Source organism: Lissotriton vulgaris, unplaced genomic scaffold, assembly GCF_964263255.1.
Source record: "Lissotriton vulgaris unplaced genomic scaffold, aLisVul1.2 SCAFFOLD_1174, whole genome shotgun sequence".
Taxonomy (NCBI): domain Eukaryota; kingdom Metazoa; phylum Chordata; class Amphibia; order Caudata; family Salamandridae; genus Lissotriton; species Lissotriton vulgaris.
This window is the reverse complement of record NW_028249365.1, coordinates 29,436-46,936: the sequence shown is the minus strand read 5'-3', so window position 1 is coordinate 46,936 and position 17,501 is coordinate 29,436. Positions and strand designations below refer to the sequence as shown.

At 39.7% G+C, this 17,501-nt stretch overlaps 1 protein-coding gene across 1 annotated transcript in view; it reads left to right on the top strand.

Annotated features, from left to right (window-relative positions):
* LOC147663585 (mitochondrial amidoxime-reducing component 1-like) overlaps positions 1-17,501 on the top strand; it is a 63,636-nt gene that overhangs the window by 34,974 nt on the left and 11,161 nt on the right. The gene's annotated exons all lie outside the window — the stretch shown is intronic.

Genomic DNA, 17,501 nt, shown 5'->3' with positions numbered 1-17,501 from the left:
GACGTAGTAGTAGTTCATTGATAGAACTACCAAAAACAGGAAGTTATGTTAAGAAATATCGCGCGATGCTTATCGTCCCGACTATGTATACAGGGACCAATGACTACATGGCAGTAGTTCAAATTTTGAACTACTTGAAAACGAGAAGCATTAATGCTCGCGAGACGGTTCCCATGGAAATGATACAACGCATTGTGTTGTTATAGACCTATCAGCACAATGGAGTAAATTTAAATTTGGAAATTCATGATGGGGTAAAGCAAATAGGAAGCAAAACATACATGGGAATGCCCAGATAAATAAAAATACTTAATATAGCATTACCAGTAGATCATGAATATTCTTTTTAAAATATCTACTGTGTGTTTAATTAAGTAAAGTGTGCAAAGAACTCTGCACTGATAATGGCCATGATTGTATTGTATAGGCTAGTTGGTAGGGGGCAAAAAAATACAAGAATGTCTGGAACAATTACAGTATTGGAGCAGCATAGAATGTTGGTATTTTTTCTTAAAGATATAAGTCTCCATCATGACCAATGTGATTATTCCTGATTTATAAGACGCCTTACAGATTTATCTTTTAGATTATTGCCTGCTCCCAGGGAATCTCTGAATTCAAACCATTAATAGTTGTATCCAGAGAGAAAATCCAATATACCTCTCTCTTTTTTCGGATCTTATCCGGGCATAGTCCTGTCCGATGCCACAAAAAAGCGCTTGCGTTCCACCCAGCTGTGATCATTTTGTTCATTTATCCAGCTGGCTGAGGTTGAACTGTGAGGGCCACACATATGACTGTGTAATGCTATTAAAGTGTCGTAGATAATTTGTGCTGTTTTCTCTGTCAGCAGCACAGATGGGAGTAGGGCAGTTGTTAACCTACGTGGATTTTTAGGTGTGGCTTGATAGTGCATTCATAAATTAGACATATTGACTTTGCTAATGCTTGTTTAAAATCATGTGCCTTTTAATAAGTCCCCCCAAAAAGCTATAGCCTAGTCCTCTAGCAACCTATATTGGCAATGATGTTCAGTTTAAAAAAGGCAAGAAGGATGACAAAGGGTCCATACATGTAGTATGAAATTATCAAATGCTCAATGCATCTCACTTCTTTTCTACAATGTTAGAAAAGTGCTGCAGATGGCGGAATTAATATCCCCAGTCACTCATGAATATGCTGCAGAGAAGGAAGAGGTGGTGAAAGTAGGGGAGCAGTGAGTTACTGAGAGTTTGTGTCCAGCAGCCAATAGAATTCTCTGTTCAATGGTCTTCCTGGGCTAAATCGGATTTTCAAATGGTTGGTCTGTGTCTGTAGTTGCCAGTGAGCTTCAACAAACAATGGACTGGAATTCTTATCAGATTATTTAACGGTGGTTAAGTTTAATTAAAACATTCCACTCTTCATTTTTTTTTGTTTTTCGTGTTAGTTATAAACATGGCCTCTGTTTTTTTCCCTAACATTATTGGAGCTGCTGTTGCTGCTGTTGCCCTTTCTACTGTAACAGCTGTAGTCATGGATCAGGTTTCTGCTGTTGTTATTACTGTAGTTGCTGCTGTTGTAACACCTGTTGCTGATACAGTGGTACCTGATCTGGTTGTTGCTACAGTTAATATGGCTGCTGTTATAATTTTCCCAGTGGTCTATACTGTGATTGAATCCATGGTTGCTGCTATTGTTTCTGTATAATTGAAGCTGCTGTCACTTTTGTGGTCACTACGGTGCTTACAACTGTTGTTGCAGCTGTTTCTGCTGTGCTGGTAGCTGTGGTCACAGCCGCTGTGGATACTATTGAGTCCTCTGTTACTGCTCCTGTGACACCTACAGTGATATAAGCTTTTCGCACTGATGTGAAATCTGTGGTCAATGCTGTTGTTCCTGTGAAGATGGAGCTGTGGTTATTTGTGGTTTGCTGCTGCTTTCCTAGCTGCATTGTAGTTGTGATCACTTCACTGGTTCCTGCTTTGGCTACTGTGTGGTCATTGCTCTAGTTATGGGTGACAACAATGGTACTGATGTGCTCCCTGCTGTCGAAATTGCTGTGGTTGCTCCAGGGTTTGCAGCTGTAAATAAAGGTAAGAAATAAAAAGATATAAGGAATTGAAAAGGATAGTAATGCCACCAAAAAGCACTTCTTTTGATGGCATATGTGCACATGTAATCAGGTGGGAAGCCATAACTCACTATGCAAACTAATACCTGAAGTGGGCTGATGCATTTGCCCATGCTATTGGCAGTGGTGGCCAGAAGCAAAATGTGAATGACATTTGAAAAGACCAAAGGATGAAAAGGGCTGACAGTATCCACCCTGGAGTGTTTTGTGAATCAGGCATGGGCCATTGTGTTGATTCCCAAGATCATTACATTAGAGAGGTCTGGCATTTACCAGGTACAGAGTGTTTGGCCAACCTGGGTACTCAATGTAGCACAGTTGTGAGTGACCCTTGGTATTCAAAACATTAAGTCTGGTTACAAAGAGCAGACAATCTATTTCGCACATCCAGCATTCCACTTGGGCATGAAACTCTCTGAATCACCTTTAACAGATATATTTTAAAATGATAGATGCTTTAAATAGTAATTATTGATTAAGATTAGAGTTGTTGCTGAATAAGACGTTGAGCCGCATTCCACTAATTCTATGTACTGACTTTACAGCATTATGATCCATTTAGATAAAGAACATGCTCCCTATGAATGTGTGTACCGTATTAATTTGAAAATATTTTGTGGGGAACATATTCCGTAAAATGTCTAAGGGCCTTATTATGACTTCAGTGGTCCATGGGACTGCCGCAGTTGTGGTGGAGGTCCAACCACCACCAAACTTCAGGACTGCCCACAGTATTATAAGTGTGGCGATTGGACTGCCACTGAACCGCTGCTACCCCTGCAGATCCTGTGGTGATCTGGCAGCAGATCGAGGCCAAAATATGCTAGTGGTGCCACAGCTGCACTGCTAAACACATTTTGATTTGCCTTGAAAAGGGTGGTGTTGAGGCACTAAAGGAGGCCCTACAGGCCCCCCTGGTGCCTCTGTGCATGGGGTTGCATGCAGGGGGCACATGTTGTGCCCCCCCTGTAGTTTTGCACCTCCAGTTCCTGAACAGAAAGGAATGCCCTACATGGTGCATGCCTTCCTGTGCAGAAACTTGCTCTGGCAATCCCACGAAAGTGCTGGGTAAGGCTGACCATGAGCCTTTAAAGAGCACAGCCTTGGGACTGCCATGCCGCCTGACCACAAAATTACTTGTAATCTAGCAGGCGCCCAGTGGTGAGTTTCGGCAGTCCTGGAGCAGAGCGGTGGCATGACGTCCGCTCCAGGACCGCCAAAACTGCTAATAAGGCCCTAAGTGTATCTCATTTGTTTGAAAAATGTCGAAAGAGAGATTAAAGAGTTTTGCGATCTAACCTCGAAAGTGTTTAGCAAGTTCTAATCCTGCGTGCTTGATAATACCACAATTGTTAAAAATCCTTATATTGTTGGTGAAGATGCACTACTTCTTGCTCTGTTATAACCTCTTTGGAAGTGTGGATGGTGGTGCTCCAGTAATTTTTCTGTATTCATCCGCAGTTCCTTGACTAATGCCTCAAGATGGATACTTCTTGAAAAGAAAATGGCGATCAGACCGTTGCTAAATTCTTGACGTGTTTCCTGCACATTGTGGGTCAAAGCTCAAGGTGACTTGTTTGTTGATTGTAAGACAAAATATTGAGTACAAAAATATTGATAGGCCTAAAGCTTACTTTCTTAAATCCCAATACAAACTTAAAATATTAACGGCAAAAATATTGCAGATAAAAATATTGTGAACCAAACACCATCCAGCACAAACATATAAAAATACTGAGATCAAAGTATTTAGTACAAATGCAACAGAACCTGAATATCGATAACAAAATGATTGAACATTAAAATGTTTAAAAATCCCCAAAATAAATAAAACATATAATAAAGTGCCATAGCATAAAATTAAATGTATATTACAATATACCATTTAATTAAATAGATATGAAAAAATGAATTAGTCTTCCATGTCAGATACAAACAAAAAATGACTAACTTCTACCAAGACTTTTAACATATCAAATTTAAATTCAAACCAGCTAATAAATAGAAACAAAACCTTAATTAAACAAGGCTCTAAATAAAGAGCAGGAGAACACCCCAAACTACTGCACCTAAAGCCACCTTCCCAGGAGACTGTTACTCTGCCAGAGTGAAATGGCAAGGGGATCTACTCAAGGGAATAAAAGAAGCAAAGCATTTCACAAAAGTAAGCCTATAAAATATCTTTAAAAATGAAACCTAAAGCAACAATAAACACAAATATATAAAAGAACTACACCCTTAAAGTAATTTTCTTCTTCTAATATATGTCTATAATACAGACCCAAAAGCTTAAAAAATTAAAACTGAGCATGAACAAAAAAATCCAGAAGACTGAAAGACAGTATGAATGAAAAGCAACTATAAAGTATTACATTTAAAATGTTAAAAAAATAAATGAAAATTCTCAACTATAAAAAATGAAATGCATAAATAAAAAAATTAAAACATGCTGTCTTGGGTGACCACCTTCCTCCAGATAATTAGGCACACTGTTTCTAGTACTTCACTTTTGTATGGTCTAAATCATTCTCAGTTAAAATAACATCGCTGAAATCAATGAATTGTGTGTGAACCGTTCAAGACTAGAGACACTGTGCACAATGACCTACCATGAGGTGCTCACCATAATCCTATCAAAAAATAAAAAGTAAAAAGAATTCATAAATTGATATAAAAAACAACAGATTAATATTTACATATCTAAAATGGAAATTAAAGGTATTAATAATTACTTTTTATATTTTCCATTCTTTTTGCATCACGGAAATCGTGATTTGATGTTACATTTTGCTAAATGTTTTTTTTTTTTAAATATGAGGACGTTTTCTGTTTTAAATTGTAATTTTTAAACTTCAAATTTGAAAACTATAAATTTTGAGAGGGTTTAAATTGACGATTTCTACAAAAATAAACAACATTCAGGAACATTGCTAAACTTTGGGGTCTGAGATTTACTTACAAGTAAAACGCAAAATACAAAACAAATTATAACAATTATAACAGTATAGAAATGTATAAAATGTTCACTAATACAAAACCAACAAGATAATACAAAGAAACTAAGCAGATGTACTTTAAGAATATTTAAATAAATCCTTATTACGATAATTTAAAGCCATGTATATTGTACAGAACTGCATTAACATTTTATAGAGTAAAAATGTAATACTAATGAAAAACAAACCTAACAAATTATTAGAAAAATATATATATATTTTCCTTTTAAACAATATATACATTCCCCTACAAACCATCAAAAATGTAGTGCACTGAAAAAAATGATATAATTATTATAATAAAATAAACATAACATTTGCATACACGAGGCTTAACATACTCCTTAATATCAAAATATTAATACATAAACATTAAATTATTAACAATCTCTTAATAAAATAAATTACTTCATTTACATGATTAATTTAAATGCATTGACAGATAACAAACACATATACATTATAACACTTTCTACCCTCACCTAACCTACAAATTTAACAAACCTCAATAAAGAAAATATAATATTTGTATTAAATGCTATAAATATATTACAAAACAAAAACACTTGAACAAAATATAAATACTGTATGTACACAGCAATATTATAGAAATCAATATTATATACATCAATATTTTCCCAAAAATTAAAAAAGGATATTCTTACATTTGATATTATGTTCCATGATATTCTTGAAATTACAATATTATTACTACAGTATTATTTACCAACAATAATCTTGAGTCAGCGATAAGGTGGAACACCTTGGGGCCAATTCCGATTCGGTAAAATCCTGTACGAATAGCCGTACGGAGCATTTTTTCCGTACGAATCGTATCCTCGAACATCCCCGTATGTACGAAGTAGTACGATGCGTACCTAAAGCAGTTCTCCGTCCGAATCATACCAAAGCCCGTACGACTCAATAATCCATACGAATCGCATTCGGAACGCGCAGTCGCGATGTCCGTATGGATCGAAACATCATTTTCCGACCCAGCAAGTACGATTCGTCCAGTCAACACTCTTTTTTTACGAGAGCTCAAAACTTCTGGAAAAACAGAATTCGACTTGAAATGCATGCAAAACGGACCCCCGGTACGGTTCGTACACCCCATGATCATAGGGGTACTCTCCCACACTTTGGAAGCACACCACGATTACCACACGGCTTCTACATACAGACAGCCATTTAACGACGGATGTACCCGCCCGTTGTTCCATTTGTTTTGAGATCCTTCACCTACAACCCTTTAATTTCACCCGTGATTGCCGGGTTGGAATTATCACCGGCCACCCAATAATGGTTTACTCATACCGCCCACAGCCCTGAAGAGTCGCAGGCTTATGGCTTGCTTGACGAAACACGTGTCGGCTGGTTTTTTTATGTTGATATCACCCTTCCAGCGAAAGAAGGCTTAATACATCTGAAAGAAACCCTCCACATGTGTCTACCCTGTCTCATTACCTAAGACTCACGCTCGTTATTGTTCATCCAAAAGAAAAATACTTGCTTGACTAACTCATTATAACGTGTGAACAGGACTTGTGTTGTATCGTAGGGGTACGGTTCGTATACCTACGATCATGGGGTGTACGAACCGTACCCCTACAATCATGGGGTGTACGAACCGTACCCCATGATCGTGGGTGAACGAACCGTACCCCTACGATCATGGGGTGTACGAGCCGTACCCCATGATCGTAGGTGTACGAACCGTACACCTATGATCATGGGGTGTACGAACCGTGCCCTATGTGATTGTGTGACTCTCCGTACGAATTGCTCATACGCGACATTTACCGTATGAATTGTTTACTCATTCCCCGGTCCGGATCGTACTTGTCGGGTCGTATGGCATGTTTATGATTCAAATGGTTCACTTTCAGGGTCTGTATCTTATGGATTTTCCTTTGCTTTTCGTATTTTTCGCAACGATTCAGATGTATTTTTTTACTACGGATCGTAATACGCCATTCGGACGCATTTGTACGATTCGTATGGAAACGTCTATGAATTCGAATCGTCGTACGGATTTGTTTCCCGAATCAGAATCGACCCCCTTGTCTGTCTATGTGCAAATCAGTCATTTCACAATTTTCAGCAATTGGACAATTATTTTGTTTTTCAGGTTTATTGCCTTTGCTGAAGCGAGGTAGATGGAAAGTGCTCAGTTTGTATTGTAATAACTGCATGGGCCCACAGTTTTCCTTATTAGCTCGCTGCCACTAAAAGCCAGTGTTTCCAAATACCACTGATATCTAATCTTGCCCGTTTTTTACACCACCTTGTACTTTCTGTCTTTTTAATCTCACTCATGCAAATCCATTTTCTTCCCGGCTTTTTAGGTCCCATCCACGAGATATATTGTGAAATTGTGTTTGTGCCTCCCATGGCCCATGGCCTCTTTACCATAATTTTTTATTTGCTGGCTTCTATGCTTTCACTGCGGTCTTTTCAAGCTCTAATTTTTTTCATTAAATTAAAGTACTCTATGAGAGCACTGTTTCCTTCCTGTACCTCTTGCCTACAGCGCTCCATGGTGCTCTTAGTTGTCCATGTGCTTCTCACCACCATTCTCCATGTTGCATTTTGCCTTGAGTACTTCCCCTGTTACTTACGTGTCCATGTGCTTCTCCCTACCCTCACCCTTCCTTCTCACCTGTTGCTTCAACCCCACTCACAGACTCCTCCAATGCCTGCTCACCAGTGTCCTACTCCCCACCCACTCCAGATTGCCTTCACCCATTGCTACTTGTCCCCCATTTGTGTCCTCAATGTTGCTTTCACCCCCAGCACACCCTTCCTCCCCAGTTGATTCCCCCAACTGCTTTAAACACATTATTTCTCGTATTTGTTTTCTTTATAATCATTGATACATCTTGGATCAGGAACTAAACTGAAAAAAAATGTCTAGGTCAATTTGTAGGTGCATACATGCGTAGCGCATGCGCTTGCAAAATTATGCATTAAAAGCTTTTTTTCAAATCTTTAGTAATGCATCTATGCTGAGTTTTTCTTATGAGCCCACTCACTGAGCTGTGACATGATGGGATTAGCAAGTAGCCATGTTGCCTAGTATTGATTCCTCCTCATGACTCTTTCTTCTACCATCTTCACCATCTTGTCTCTTTATCTCACTTGCTGATACGTTTTTATCCCTATTTACTCCCTTTATCACTTTTTTCTGTTTTGTGTCTTCCTCCTTTCTCCCTTTTTCATTTCTGCCTTTTTCTTTCTTGCTTAGGGTTCAAATCTAATGATTAAAAATAATTCCATGTACCTAAAAATGAGTACCGGTGCCCACCACCTTCAAACCAGCATCAGTCCCAGCGGTAGGACAACGTTTCTGTCCACATTTGTTTTTGAGTCGGCCTAGATGGATTCAATGCCTCTGACGTTGTCCACCTTTAACTCATAGACTGATTACTGAAGTTTTGTTTGAGTGTCTATTCTTCTGACTGATGGTCTCAACCTACTGAGATGGATAGGAGAAATGTGAGGTCTAGAAAATACTTTTCTTGCTTCACATTGCAGCCAAGAACACAGTAGAATTTCCTGCAATATTCAAGAATGGTTACGGGTATAAAAGAGTTAAAGAAAAGAGTTGTTTTCTCAGGGTGGGCATACATCACTCTGTGGAATACTGTGTAGTTACATAAAAGCTCAATGAGATACCAGGTATTTCCACCAGTGTGTGGCAAATATGCACATTGTGCTGCTCGCACTGGAATTTAGGGGCTGATTATGATGGCGGGCGGACTTGGTCGGCCTGCCACCGTAGCAGTGTTTGGGACCACCCGCCAGACATGCGGCGGTCCCACCACTGCGATAGGATGTGCCCGCCAGTATGGCAGGCGCATCCTGGGCTTTTAACATTGCGGGCGTTGCTGCTGGCTGCAGCACCTTCCGCAATGTTAAAAGTGCTTGCACTGCTTTCCCTGAATCACGTGCCTGCCACTTGGTACATAGAAATGCAGGGGGTTACCATGGGTACCTCCCAGTGCAGCAACACCCCCTCCAAACAAGTGGGGCTCCCAACGGGCCACCAAACTCAAACCCCACCAGCCTTTCTATGGCAGCATTGTCGCAATGGAAAGGCCTCTTCAAACCCACATCCTAATATGGCCGACAGTGTCTGCTAGGCACCACAACCATGTTAATGGCCCTGCTCTGTCTGCCAGGCCATTGGTGTGGTGAGGCGGTGGACGGACTTTTTGTCCGCCGCAGTACCCACCGCCATCCTAATTTAGCGGTGGAAAAATCCCTATGTGATGGCGGAAGGACTTCGACCTACCGGCCTGGCAGTGGCGGTCCTGCCGCCATCATAATGAGCCCCTTAGTACCAGCACCACTGAAATCTCAGCATGAATGGCACCATTCACTGCCCAAGAGTGCACAGCCTTTCGAGGGGCTTTTGCTGCTGCTCGAGCATAACATCTCCCCAAGAGCAGCCCTTTGACCGCAACAACATGTGACCGCCTGCGTTAGAAAACTGTGATGGGCGACTCCAAATCTCGCCTGCATTTCTGTAGCCTTGTGAGAAAAATTCCACCACAAAGCTATTGCCGTACTTTAACTGTAATTATTCCACGTTGCAAGAGTAAAGCGGAGTCACCAAATTTCACAAATTCTGTGGGCCGATTTCATTATTCCCCCACCTCTAATGTTTTCTTTTCTTTTACATACCTTATTGAGGTTCTTGCAAGTATTCACCATCTAATGACAAAAACTGTTTAACAAGAGAAGGGAAATACTTATACCGCCATTCGTAGTCTGCGGACAGCCTGCCAGGTCATCAGTCTGTCGCCTTCTTTGGCAGAGGACACTCCACTTAATTAAGGGCTGTAAGTCTTCTGGGAAACCACACCTTTGGAGGTGGATTTGTTGGTTGAAGAGTTTACAGTGTAGGCATCATGTTTGTTTCGCCTGCTCTGCAAACATTTGTTTTTTACTTTTCGGGAATGAATTCCTGAAATAGGAGTTTTTGGCCCCTGATGGACGAACAATACATATTTCTTTGCCTGAGCTCTGACTGCAATATGTTATACTCCATTGATCATACCCTTCTCATCTGCCCACTCTGATCTGCTCTTACAATACATCTTCATAACCACAGAAGCTACTCATATACCTAAGGGGTTAGGGTATACAATAGATATTGAGCAGTAAGTACCCCTCTAGGTTTCCTTTAGCAACATACATTTTTAATTGCTTAAGATTGTCAATAAGTAAATCACTTGTAAATGAATATTAAAGAAGATCTGCATCCAGGACAATAATCTATTATGTATCAATATAAAGCAAACACTGTACCTGAAGGGTCTACATTAAGCAACAAAGGTGCTCTGTGAAATGACATGGTTATACGGTGCAACTGAATATTGTGATACGATTAGTAAAACGTGATAATCGATAAGGCAATATGCAGTATTGAAATCCATGTACAGGGGAAATGCACTCAATGGATAGAGTTGTGAATAGCCCAAAAGGTCCAACAAATATCTTGATATCTCCTGGAGGACCGAATTCCTATGTCTTTATGCCCCTCTGGTGTTGATAGAGTTTTAACCCTGAAGAAATCTGTAGGGTCATCATCAGGGCAGTAATTCAGGTGTAGCACATGAGTAGATCCTAAGAGAATAAATAGTACTAGTGAGAGTCCAGAAAAAAACAGAGTGAAAGCAGGTCCAGAACTGACAGAATATCGACACCTAAAATATCCCCATACCATAATATTGAGTTTTGAATATCAGTGTCAAAAATATCAACACCCTATATTTATAATAGTATGTAAAAAAATATTGAAAAAATATATAAATGTACGGAGCATTTTTCCCAAAAGAATCGTACACCTTCAACGTCCCCCTACGTACGATGTAGTACGATCCAAACCCAAAGCAGTTCTCTGTATGTATCGTACGAAAGACCATGACTTAAAAATACATACAAATTGCATTCGTACCCGTAGCCCGTACGACTCAATAATCTGTACGAATCGCATTCGGAAACGCGCAGTACGCGACGTCCGTATGAATCGAAGCAGCTTTTTCCGACATAGCAAGTATGATTTGTTACGACAACACTCCGTACGACTCTTTTTCTACACGAGTTTAAAACGGCCGTAAAAGCAGATTTTGACTCAAACCACGTGCTAAATGAACCCCCTGGGTACACGAGTACACCCCATGATTGCAGGGATACGGTGCATCGGGGTACAGAGCATAGGGGTGCGGTGCGTAGGGGTATGGTGCATTGGGGTACGATGCGTAGGGGTACAGTGCGTAGGAGTACAGAGCATAGGGGTATGGTGCGTACCCCATGATTGCATGGGTACGGTGCATATGTGAATGTGTGGCTCTCCATACAAATTGCTCCTACGACGTTTTCCGTACGAATCGCGTTCTCGGTCCCCCGTCCAGATCGTACTTGTCAGGTCGTACAGCATGTTTATGATTCATACGGTTCACCGTGAGGGTCCTGTGTCGTACGGATTTTCCCTCGGTTTTTGAACGGTGCGCAAAGATTCAGACGTATTTTTTTTCCTACGGATCGTACTACGGATTCGGACGGATTTGTACGATTCGTACGGAAACGGCTACAAATTCGAATCGTGGTATGGATTGGTTTCCGGAATCAGAATCGACCCCTAAATAAACTATTAATTTATATTTATTTTATAATGTAAAAAATTTTACATATGAATATATAGACCTATACCAATAACATAAAATCTAAACATTCAATTATAAATTTAAACATTAAACTATTTAAAAATATTTAAACTTACATTTCCCAATCCAGTCAGTGCAACAGTAGAAAAAGTGTTGGATAGCAGAGGAGTAAAAATTACTATTCCCACTCCAGTGAGTGCAGCAGTAGAAAAAGTGTTGGATAGCGGAGGGATAACATTTACTATTCCCACTCAAGTGAATTCAACTGTCTGAAAAGTGCTGGGTAAGGGAGGGGTAAAAATTACTATTCCCACTCCAATGAGTGCAAATGTAGGAAAAGTATTGGATAGCAGAGGGGTAAAAATTACTATTCCCACTCAAATGAGTGCAACAGTAGGGAAAGTGTTGGATAACGGAGGAGTAAAAATTACTATTCCCACTCCAGAGAGTGCAACAGTAGGGAAAGTGTTGGATAGCGGAGGGCTCAAATTTACTATTCCCACTCCAGTCAATGCAAACATTAGGGAAAGTGTTGGATAGCGGAGGGGTAAAAATTACTATTCCCACTCCAATGAGTGCAACAGTAAGGAAAGAGTTGGATAGCGGAGAGGTACACATTAACATTCCCACTCCAATCAGTACAAAATTAGGGAAAGTGTTGGCTAGTGGAGGGGTAAAAATGACTATTCCAACTCCAGTCAGCGCAACAGTAGGGAAAGTGTTGGATAGCGGATTGATAACATTTACTATTCCCACTCCAGTCTGTGCAACAGTAGGGAAAGTGTAGGATAGCGGAGAGGTAAAAATTACTATTCCCCCTCCAGTGAGTGCAACAGTAGGGAAAGTGTTGGATAGCGGAGGGGTAAAAATTACTATTCCCACTCCAGTGGCTACAACAGTAGGGAAAGTGTTGGCTAGCGGAGGGGTAAAAATTACTATTCCCACTCCAGTGAGTGTAACCGTAGGGAAAGTATTGAATAGCGGAGGCGTAAAAATTACTATTCACACTCCAGTGACTGTAACAGTAGGGAAAGTTTTGGATTGCGGCAGGGTAACAATTACTATTCCCACTCCAGTGAGTGCAACAGTAGGGAAAGTGTTGGATAGCAGAAGTGTAAAAATTTGTATTCCCACTCCAATGAGTGTAGCAGTAGGGAAAGTGTTGGATAGCAGAGGGGTAAAAATCATTATTCCCACTCCAATGAGTGCAACAGTAGGGAAAGTGTTGGATAGCAGAGGGGTAAACATTTCTATTTCCACTCCAGTGAGTCCGACAGTAGGGAAAGTATTGGATAGTGGAGGAATAAAATGTACTATTCCCACTCCAGTGAGGGCGACAGTAGGGAAAGTGTTGGATTGTAGAGGGGTACAAATTAGTATTCCCACTCCAATCAGTTCAAAATTAAAAACAAACAACATATCAAGAACAACAAAGAAATATTTAATAAACAAAATATGTAAAAAATTTAATTAGACCTTATTTAGAAACAAAAACATTAACTATTACATAAATGTTGTGTGTTTATTCCCTATCCTATAACACCACACTATTCACAACCCACATCTACATAAAAAAGGTACTTCCTTAATAAAAACACATAAATATTAATTAACTTCCCACCGTTCACCCCTATAATCCCCACAACCCACAGATAAAATTAAAATGTAAAAAAATAAATTACACAATTAAAATTAATTTTCAATTAAAAAAATAAATAGTATTTAAAAACTAATTATAAAGTAAGCAAAATGAATTTACTCCCCACCCTTTACCAGTATAAAACCAAAACCTACACAAAAAATAAACAATTACTCTAATTAATTATCAATTAATTAATTAATATTAATGTTCAACTAATTATTAATTAAACTCCACAAACCAAATCTAAAATAATTACACAAATTTCATATTTAATTTTCCATTCATTAATAATAATTAACAACTAATTAATAGTTAATTAAACATAAATTACTTCCCACCCTTTACCCCTATAAACCCCACAACCAACACCTAAAATTAATTGCACAATTTCCCTATTTAATTTTCAATTAATTAATTAATATTAATCAACCCCGAATTATTAATCAATTAAAAATAAATTACTTCCCACCCTTTACCCCTATAAACCCCACAACTCGCACCTAAAAAATGTACACAATTACCATAATTATTACCAATTATTAATACATTTTAACAACCAATTAATAATACATTATTAATCAATTGCTTTCCACAATTAACACTATAAAATCTCAATCAAACAAGTATTGATACATTCAAAATAATCATTAATTTATTACAATTAAATTGTTTCCCATCCTATTCCCTTATAAACCCACAACCCAATACGGAACTAAAAAACGCATAATTTAATTTAAATAAAATTGATAACTAGTAACAATTTAACACATAATTTAAAAAAACATAAACAATCCTTATACAAAAAAAAACTACGTCACATACCTTTAAAATATATACTAAAATACATAATACTAATTAAAAAAATCGATATTTTTAACAACTATACTTTTGCAAATAATACTAATGACTTCTATATTTTTTTGCACAATATTTCCTACCTTAAAATCGATATTCTTGACTACGATATTCTTCCTGTCGATATTTCTCTCACGATTTTTACAACACGATATATGTGTAAGTCGACATTTTTAACTCGAAATTTTGTCTAAATACCCAAATGGAGAAGGAAGGCCGCTGTGTACCGCATGAATCTCAGGGCTATAGGGAACTGTAAGTTTTCATTAATGGAAAAGGAGGCAAAAACAGTTGGGTAAAACTCAATTAAGTTGTCTTATGGGGAGGGAAAGGAACATGGCTGGAAGATATATAGCACAATCCAGTTAAGCATCATGGGTAGGTAATGGGGAGGTCTCATACAACTCAGTTTAGTAGTAATAGAAAGAGGACTATCAACTTCTTACCCTTCTAGTTTAAATGACCTGTATGGGAGATGGACTCCCATAAGGGAGCATTAAGGTCTGGGGCTGGGACGAGGAAGACTATGGCCCCTATTAGGATGGCGGGCCGACTTCAGTCCGGCCCCCACCCTAGCCGTGTTGGGACCGGCCGCAAGTGGTGCGACAGGCCCGCACTGCCAATTAGGATGCGACCGCCACCCTGGCAGTTTCATCCCACATATTCAACATTGTGGCGGGCGGTGCTGTGAGCAGCACCCGCCACAATGTTGAAAATGCATGTTGTGCATTGGCATGCACAATGGGGGCCCGCAGCAGGCCCCCAAATGAAACACTGCATGCCTTTCCATGGCAGAGTTTTTCCACACACATCATAATATGGATGGCGGTGCATGCAAGGCACAGCCACCGTATTATGGGCCTTTTCAGCCTGGCAGGCAATCATGACCATTGCCTACCGGCGGAAAAGTGACAGACGGTCTTTCCGTCCACCACAGTTCCCCTGCCATGCTAATAAGGCAGGGGTAAATGGCCGTCTGGCGGTGTGTTTTGGCAGGCGGATTGCCACCGCCGGTCGGGCGGTGCTGATCCTCCCGCCATACTAATGGCCCCTAAGATTCAGAGAAACGAAGATAACCATAAGTAATTTTTTTCTTTAACCTGTGTACAGTGTGATACCTTTTCCCCTACTAATTTCATGTATATTTGTTCATTGATGTATCTTTTACAGGCCTGCCCGCTTAGGCACTATGCTGAAGTATTGTTCTGTCATTGGGCTATCTCTGTTCTTGCCTTTTTTTTAAAAATCAGCTAGCAGATGGGTATTCTGTGTTTGGTCAGTCTAAAGGACAGAACAATAAATCTGCAAACCATTCTTGATTTGTTTAAAAAGTTTTACTTTGGTCTGTGTATTTGTAAGTACATCTAACCTTGTATTTGATATTTCAATGGTAACACATACTATATTGTTCCAGTATTATGTAACAAGGCACACTCCCATAGCATATTGTAGAAGTCTTCTGCTTCTTGCTGGCACCGTGTGCAATGATCCTTCCCTCCAGGGAACTTTTTTTCCTATCTTTGCAGTGGACAGATACGTGTGATGTAAATAATAGAATTTTAATAAAAAAAATTCCAGAATTTTTGCCCATTCCTCATCCAAAAGTTCACTGCCGATTAGGAGAATCGGTTTATTTTTTAGTATGGTGATATATGTGTAGGATATGGGCATTATAGTGATTCATAACAGTGTTATTGCACATCTTTCTATCGAGTACTTGCGTCAGTAGCATTTGCAGTGTATCTGATTTGGGTAGCTCATTTGTCTCATCGCCCCTAGGCTAGTCTTACTGCTCTCATCTATGCTTTACATGCTGTGAAACGACCTGCCCCATCCTCTGTTTCTATGGGTGTCTCAAACATGTGTAGTACTTTATTATTGTATAGGTCCCCCACAATTACAAAGCCTTTTTCAGACCATGTGTATCTTGTAAGTGTCCATGTTATTTTGTGGTACCATCGAAGCCACCACTCTGGAATCTCAGGTGAGTACACTTCTGTTTTGCCCTGTTTAATTAGGAATCTTAGCCAGCAGTTATTGACCAAGTGTAATCACCTGGGATGAGACATAATTACTATTGTGTTTCCCAAGATTATCTTGTGTATCCCAACAACTCTTGTCACACCCTCCAGAGCCCTATTACCTCTCATCCATCTAATTGGACTTTACGGTTGGGACACCAGATAGTATCCCTCAAAACTGGGAGATCCCTCTGGGATGCATTACTAGTCTTCTTGAACTGGTCATCTTACTATGCGCTTTTTGTCTTTGCTGTGTTTAAATACTCTACCCAAGTGTGTCTTTTTCAGCTGATTCCCTCTTGTACTTCTCCCCCTTCCGTGTTCTTCTCACCCTCCCTCGTCTGTGTTGCTGCTTGCCTTACCACCCACCCATCCCCCATCCATATTACTGCTTGCCTTACCCTCCCTCTATTACAAAAAAAGTGCTAAGAGAGGGCCACGCCATAGCTTGTATGTTTCCGCACACACTCAGCGTTGCCGCCTTCCCCCAACATCTGTGTATCCTCCTTGAGCTAGCAATAAAAAACACTATGATCCAGCAGTGCTGGCCGTGCTAGGTATCTCTTTTTTCTCAACTTCAGCCATTCTACTGTACAACATGAATAAAGATTGACAAAGCCAATAGCTCTCATCTAATAGACTAGAACTATGGCTTTGCCAATGCTTGTTATTTCTTTGTTCTAGTTCATTCCTCAAGGCATAGGAAAGTATGGGGCACCATACGTATGCATTGGCTACCATGCGCTGCATGGCTGGGAGGACAGGACAAAAGCAATCACCTGGACTGTCTCCCAAGCTGTGGGCAAAATCTTACCTTTTAAATAGTCTGTCTGGAGGTATGTTGCTTATTTCAATAATACCTCTAGTAAAAGGGTAGATATGAGATCATGAACACTAATGTTCATATCCGCAAAAGGCTCACAGATACCCTCTTCTATCCCAATATGCGTCAATACTTAACTCCTTGACAACTCCTGATTCACACAAGGCCAAGGTGAGTTCAAAAGCATGGTGCATCCCATTGTAAATAAGGGATGCACCAGCTTCCGAACTGGCCATGTGTAAGATCATGTCCCTTCATGCAAATATTGTACATTTCCCATCTGTGCACGTACTTTGAGCAAATGCCCTTCTTGATTAGGCCATGTGCATTTTTCACCTGAAAATGGAAAAATATATTTTTTTATCTGGTCCTCTGTT